This window comes from Vicia villosa, linkage group LG3 (genome assembly GCF_029867415.1).
Source record: "Vicia villosa cultivar HV-30 ecotype Madison, WI linkage group LG3, Vvil1.0, whole genome shotgun sequence".
Taxonomy (NCBI): Eukaryota; Viridiplantae; Streptophyta; class Magnoliopsida; order Fabales; family Fabaceae; genus Vicia; species Vicia villosa.
The window spans coordinates 162,864,927-162,872,752 of NC_081182.1; positions in this window are offsets into that span (position 1 = coordinate 162,864,927).

The following is a 7,826-nucleotide window of genomic DNA, read 5'->3' on the forward strand; positions in this document are numbered from 1 at the left end:
TTTTAAATGAAATAAAATTAAACCAAAAAAGAAATAAAATGTTATGGGCCTTAGGTTGGTCGTGGGAGGCCCTTAGCATTGTTGGGAACATGTTTGGATCATGTAAACTTGGCCCCTTTTGAAAAAAAACACTTTTGATCAATGTTGTTTTCATGCATTTTCCCAAAATATAGCCAACTTCAACAAGGCATAAATCCCTCAATTTATATCATATGAAGGAGTTCTTGTACTTTTTAGAAACCTCAAGATTTCCTCTACAAGCCACTTTGGAAAAAAAATTTCATTTGGAGAAGTTATCTTGATGTTATGGCCTTTGACAAAAAACCACTTTTTGTTGACTTTGAAAATGACCTGTAATGTCTGAGCTCATATTTTTCAAATGGTGAATCCAATGACCATGGGACCAATTGCATTTGAAAGATAATTGAATTTCCTTCAAAAAAAGCTTTGGTTGTAATTTTTTGAATGAACGATGAGAGAGTTATGGTCAGTCAAAGTTCAGTTGACTTTTTAGGAGAAAACCCTAATTTTGAAACTTAGGGTTTTGTTGATTTTTGATCTTTCCTTGATGAATTATGATCAACCAATGATCAAATGATAAATCTTTTGACAAAATATGGATGTTGACAAAAAATTTCATTTTTGACTGTCTGTTGACTTTTCGGTCAAACTGGTCGTCTGTTGACTGTTTGAGCTGCAGATTGTGCGTCTGAGCGAATTGAAGTTTGAAAATTTGCATGGTGGTACTTTGAGATATATGGAGGTCCATGAAATCCATTTGAGGTTTCAAAAAACTTGTTCTCCTGAAAAAAACAAAAACCCTAGTTAAGGACTGTTCGTGTAGGAGACAGTTGAGCGTACCTGATTTTTGTGCAGTGCTGAGTTTCTGTTGATCATGTGATGTTCAGAAGACTTCTAGAACAAAAATCTTGGAACTTTGAAATGCAAAATGATTGATTTTATTGATGGTACAAAGCACGGAGAATTGCACTGTCAGTGGGTTTGACTGTCAACTGACTGTTCAGGCATTAACGTAGCAGTTAAAGTGAAAATTCAACGGTTAAAGTTAATTTTTTATTTTTTTTTGTTGTGTTAATGGTGAAAATTTATTTACATGAGTGGTTAAAAAAACACAGACATAATAAATATACTGTACGCGAACGAAATTACCGATAATAACCTTGAAAAATATTTAAGGCACAGAAAAATAAATATTTAACTGGCAGAAAACACACAAAATATTATCTTAATAATTAAACAACAGTACGATAGATAGTACGACATTTAATACTGACAGTACAAATATTACATAATATAATGAACAGTACAACAAATAAACGATACATTATTTGAAAACAAGAGATACGACAAACTTTAAGAATGACAATTAATAACCCACGCTATAAATAATAACATATAGATGATTTGGAGTATAAACAACCCAGGTCCGCATTTTTCAGGACTATGCAGACAGAAAAAGGACATGATTACCACCACGATGGTGATGACCATAAGAAAACACGTATCCATCCGCTTCGCCATTTTTGCCGGGGAAGAAGAGAAAATAAATAGGAGGTAGAAATTTGAGGGATGAGTTGAAATTTGATGTGAGAATTTATGGAAAAAATGAGAGGTATTTATAGAGTGAAAAGAGGGATAGAGACGTTGGGGAATGAAGTGATTCCGTACAAAAAAGGAAAATTTGAGTGGTAGTAGGATTTGAAAGAAAGTGTATAGTAGGGTTTGAAAAAGAGAGATGTGTAGAATAAAGTTAGGATTTGATTTTGAAAGAAAGAGATTTGAAAAGAAAGGAAAAGATTTTAAAAATAATAGAATATAGTACAAAAATTAGTGGGAGACAAAAAACTAATAATAATTTACTTGTTACCAGTACAGTCTGAATCCTGGACTCTGCGCCTGCAAAAAGATTTAATACTGTACCAATTGCGTCAGTGCTATTTATCTGCAAATAAATCTCAAATAAACAGCGTGTGTGAAGTGATAAACAGTACTTGGCGTTTGTGTAAGAATAAATTCAACTGCGAACCAAAATACCGTATAAGAAAAATTCTAAAAACTGAGTATTCATAAAATCAGGATATTTATGAAATAAAATCCAAGATTATATGAAACTCCCAATTTTTAGACAGAAGTCTGTTGCCTTCTTTTTGAAAAAGATGCGGGCAAATTTTGGGGTATAACAGTTGCCCCTATTCAATCTTCTTAAACCTGAAGAGACTGTTTGGAATCTGAAGGTAGAAGATGATTGAATATTTTAGATGCCCTGAAAATTTGCACTTACCTCCATCGGAGTGATGTTGGAAATTGCATTTGAGTATTGTCTGAGAGATGTTGTTGGCTGATCATAACATTACCTGAGATGGGCTTTCAGATGCCATCTATTGAATGTATTGATGGTTTGTTCATCAGAATGAATCCTTTGATTATATCTTGATGAAGGATTTGAAAACCTCTGCGTTGACTGTTTCGGAACCGTCCAAGGTTACCGCTTTAAGTCTGGGAGGCTGATCGTTACGGAACTTTCCAAAGTTTCCGTTTTAGATTTTGAAAGTTGATCTATGAGGAACCGTCTGAGGTATCAGCTTTAGATCTTTGAAGGTTGATCGTAGTGGAACCGTCTGAGGTATCGACTTAGATCTGATGGTAGATCGTTGTGGAACCGTCTGAGGTATCGACTTAGATCTGATGGTGGATCGTTGTGGAACCGTCTGAGGTTTCCGCTTTAGATCTTTTATGGTAGATCATTAAGGAACCGTCCAAGGTATCAACTTTAGATCTTTGATGGTAGATCTTTAAGGAACCGTCCAAGGTATCGACTTAGATCTATGTTGCTTGTTTTTTTGAGTTGATAGAAGTTTTGGAAAGAGAGATCTCTTCAGAATGAATCTTTGGCTTGATTATATCTGAGAGGAATGTTCGTCTGAATAGAAACCAGAGGAACACTGTATGTGATTGAGAACAAATCTGCTGAGGATATTCGTCCACCTGAAAAAAAATCAAGTTAGTGACATGCAATGTCATGATGCATGTAATGTATATGTCGAGATTCTCAAAATAAATGAGAAACGTGCATGTTATGTATGCGTTTGTCATGAAACATTATATGTTGTGTATGAATATGCGTATGATGTATGACTTATGCAATTTAGAGCGTATCAAACTTCTGGTTGGGAAAATAAATCCCTGCTTGTTATTTTGGAAATGAAGGCATTGATGATTGTTGATGATCTTTGCTGCCTTGTTCGAGTATACTCAGCTGGGGAACTTTCTCACGGACCAGAATACTCTGTTGAGGGATCTTTGACTACCGCTTGGGGATGAAGGTAATTTTGAAAGTTCTGATTTTGATGCCCCTTGAATGGGAATGAAAAAGATGCATAATCCTCCGATGCACTATTTGACCAAGCCTTGGTGTGGAGACCACACCTTTTAGGGATAGTGATCTTGAACAGCCCTGCTGGGGAATAAGATTTCTCGAATCAATTTGTTGGAGAGAAAAATCTCATTGAGGAATTTGCTGAGAAATACGTTTCTGTTGGGAAATTTTTCTCTGAAAGTGGTTTCGGGATGATGTCCAGATGATTGGGACACTACCTGAATGCTATTCCTGTTTTTCTTATAAACATCAATCATATTCAAATGCATATGTTCATTCAAAATTATCATTGGGACGTTTACGTATTCAAAACAGAAAAAGTGAAAACGTTGATTTTGAGCATGAGCTGCATTGATTTTTGAAAAAGAGCCATAATAGGCGGATTAGTACAAGGAGACAAAAATCCTAGTAGTAGGAAATTGTCATAAAACTTTGAAAAGTACTTATAAAGAGAAATAGCTATGTGAAAACAATCCAGTCAAGTTTCAATTCTGCTATTGCCAATCTGTCTTTGAGTATCTCATCCCTCGCTTGTTGGAAGAAAGTGATTGGACTGATCGGTGTCTTTGATGTGTTGAACCTCGAAGGTGAGTAGGTAGCTAAACGGGACATAGTCGTACGCTTTATTCCCTAACTTTTGCCTAGGCTGCCCTTTCAGGTTTTCAGCCTACCGGGATAATTATTTTTTTAGTCTCTAATTTTTGCCTGGATCGCCCTTTCAGGTTTTCAATCCACCGAGACGCTCATTTTTGCCTAAGTCGCCCTTTCAGGTTTTCAACTTAGCGAGCTTTTCTTTAAGCGAAGTACTTTTTGACTATGTCCGCATTTACAGGGTGTGGGAAATCCTCGCCGTCCATAGTGGTAAGCAACATGGCTCCGCCAGAGAATACTTTCTTGATTACAAACGGTCCCTCATAAGTGGGAGTCCACTTGCCCCTGGGGTCACTTTGTGGTAGGATGATGCGTTTTACAACCAAATCACCGGTTTGATATGCCTGACTTTTGACTTTCTTGTTGAAGGCTTTGATCATACGCTTCTGATACAACTGACTATGACAAATAGCTGCGAGCCTCTTTTCATCAATCAAGTTTATCTGGTCCAACCGAGTCTGAATCCAATCGTCTTCGTCTATATCAGCTTCTTTCATAATCCTTAGGGAAGAAATCTGAATTTCAATTGGAAGAACTGCCTCCATACCATAGACTAAGGAAAATGGAGTTGCCCCTGTTGAAGTACGCGCTGAGGTGCGATAACCATGAAGAGCAAAAGGTAACATCTCATGCCAGTCTTTGTAAGTTACTGTCATCTTTTGTATGATCTTCTTGATGTTCTTGTTGGTAGCTTCCACCGCGCCATTCATCTTTGGTCGATATGGAGATGAATTATGATGTTTGATCTTGAACTGCGTGCAGAGTTCAGTGATCATTCTGTTGTTTAAATTTGTGCCATTGTCTGTGATGATCCTTTCAGGGGTGCCATACCGACAAATGAGATTGTGCTTGATAAATCAGGCCACCACGTTCTTGGTGACAGAAGCAAATGAAGCTGCTTCTACCCATTTGGTGAAGTAATCGATAGCGACCAGGACAAAACGATGTCCGTTGGATGCAGTAGGCTTGATTTCTCCAATCATATCAATACCCCACATTGCAAAAGGCCAAGGGGCCATCAGGACGTTTAATGGGACTGGAGGTACATGTACTTTATCGGCATATATCTGACATTTGTGACAAGTTCTGGAGTGGCGATGGCAGTCTGTCTCCATGGTAGACCAGTAATAACCTGCTCTTAAGATCTTTTTAGCCATTGTATGTCCACTTGAATGAGTACCAAAAGCATCATCGTGTATGTCTTCCATAATCTGTTCTGCTTCTTTCTTGTTTACACAACGAAGCAAAGTCGAGTCATGGTTGCGTTTGTACAGGATTCCATTACTTAGAAAGAATTTGGCAGCAAATCTTCTTAGAAACTTTCTATCGTTAATGGATGCCCCTTCTGGGTACTCCTGAGCTTCGAGATATCTTTTTACTTCATGGAACCATGGTTTTTCTTCCACTACTTCAGTATCAATCTCATTGCAATAGGCTGGTTCATCCAGTCTGTAAATGGTGATCATTGGCGCCTCATTGTCCCACCTGACTTTGAACATAGATGACATGGTAGCTAGAGCATCAGCTAGTTGATTTTCTTCGCGCGGGATATGTTCAAAAGTGATTTCTTCAAAGTAAGGAGTCAAGCTCAGCACATATTCTTTGTATGGAATTAGATTTGGGTGCTTCGTGTCCCATTCCTCTTTGACTTGATAAATTACAAGCGCCGAGTCTCCGTAGACCTCCAAGAACTTGATTCTTAAATCAATTGCAGCTTTGAGACCCAGAATACATGCTTCATATTCGGCTATATTGTTAGTGCAGTTGAAGCATAATCTAGCAGTGAATGGTGTATGTCCTCCTGTGGGAGAAATGATCACAGCTCCGATGCCATTGCCGAGCACATTAGAAGCTCCATCAAAAACCATAATCCATCGGGATCCTGGCTCGGGTCCTTCCTCCGGTCCTGGTTGTTCGTAGTCAGCAACTAGCATAATGTCTTCATCTGGGAAGTCAAAGCTTAACGCTTGATAATCATCCACTGCTTGATGAGCCAGATGATCAGCTACCACACTTCCTTTGATCGCTTTTTGTGAAGTGTACTGGATGTCATACTCTGTTAAGATCATTTGCCATCTTGCTATTCTTCCAGAGAGAGCAGGTTTTTCGAACACATACTTGATGGGATCCATTTTGGAGATCAGGAAAGTGGTATGGTTTAGCATATACAATCTTAGTCGGCGAGCCGCCCATGCTAAGGCACAGCAATTTTTCTCGAGTAGTGAGTATCTTGTTTCACAATTGGTAAACTTTTTGCTAAGATAGTAGATTGCATGCTCCTTTCGGCCAGACTTGTCATGTTGCCCCAGTACACACCCCATTGAATCTTCTAACACTGTTAGGTACATTATCAGAGGTCTTCCTTCCAATGGTGGTAACAAGATTGGTGGTTTTTGGAGATATTCTTTGATCTTATCAAAGGGTAACTGGCATTTGTCGTTCCATCTTTCCACTTGATCTTTCTTCAACAATTTGAAGATCGGCACACAAGTAGTAGTCATATGGGCAATAAATCTGGCTATGTAATTCAGACGTCCCAAGAATCCTTTGACTTGTTTCTCGGTACGGGGTATGGGCATTTCTTGAATGGCTTTGACCTTGGCAGGATCAACTTCAATACCCTTGTTGCTGACGATAAAACCTAAGAGTTTACCGGATCTTACTCCAAAGGTACACTTGTTCGGATTCAGTCGCAACCTGTACTTCTTGAGTCTGTCAAACAGTTTGTGCAGATGACCCAGATGTTCTCCTTCGGTGTTGGATTTTGCAATCATATCATCCACATAAACCTCTATTTCCTGATGAATCATATCATGGAACAGAGCTACCATTGCACGCTGATATGTTGCTCCTGCATTCTTTAAACCAAAGGGCATCACTTTGTAACAAAAGGTTCCCCAGGGTGTTGTGAAAGTTGTTTTTTCCATGTCTTCGGGCGCCATCTTGATTTGATTGTACCCTGAGAATCCATCCATAAAGGAGAATACCTTGCATTGTGCAGTATTGTCAACCAGTACATCGATGTGAGGTAAAGGGAAATCATCTTTGGGGCTTTCCCGATTCAGATCTCTGTAGTCTACACACATTCTGACTTTCCCGTCCTTTTTAGGCACAGGCACTATGTTAGCTGTCCAAGGAGGATAACTCACAAGTTTCAGAAAGCCAGCATTGAATTGCTTTTCAACCTCGTCTTTGATCTTCTTTGACATATCGGGCCTACTCCTCCGCAGTTTCTGCTTAACTGGAGTGCTACCTTCTTTGATCGGCAAGCGATGAACCACAATATCCGTGTCAAGGCCGGGCATATCTTCATAGGACCAGGCGAATATCTCAACGTAGTCTTGTAACATTTGAATCAGTCTTTGCTTGACACTGTCTTCTAGATCAGCCCCTATCTTGACTTCTTTCTTTTCTTCGTCATTGCCCAAGTTGATAACCTCAATTGGTTCTTCATGCGGCTGTATAGTCTTTTCTTCTTGTTCTAACAGCCTTGCAAGTTCCCTTGGTACTTCACAATCTTCCTCACTTTCGTCCTCAGTTTGGTAGATCGGATTTTCAAAGTCATGACTGGCAATAGCAGAATCGTTATCAACAGGATCCAGAGTGAATGTGAATCTGCATTTATTATGTGGGTGTGTGTAAGAACACGTAGCTATTTGAGAATGAATGAAAGCAAAGAAAGAAAAAGGATCACAAAATTTGAATATGCAAACGTCCCATGATTTTATTGAATGAACATGATCATGATATGACAAACCCTTATAAAAAAGACCTGTGT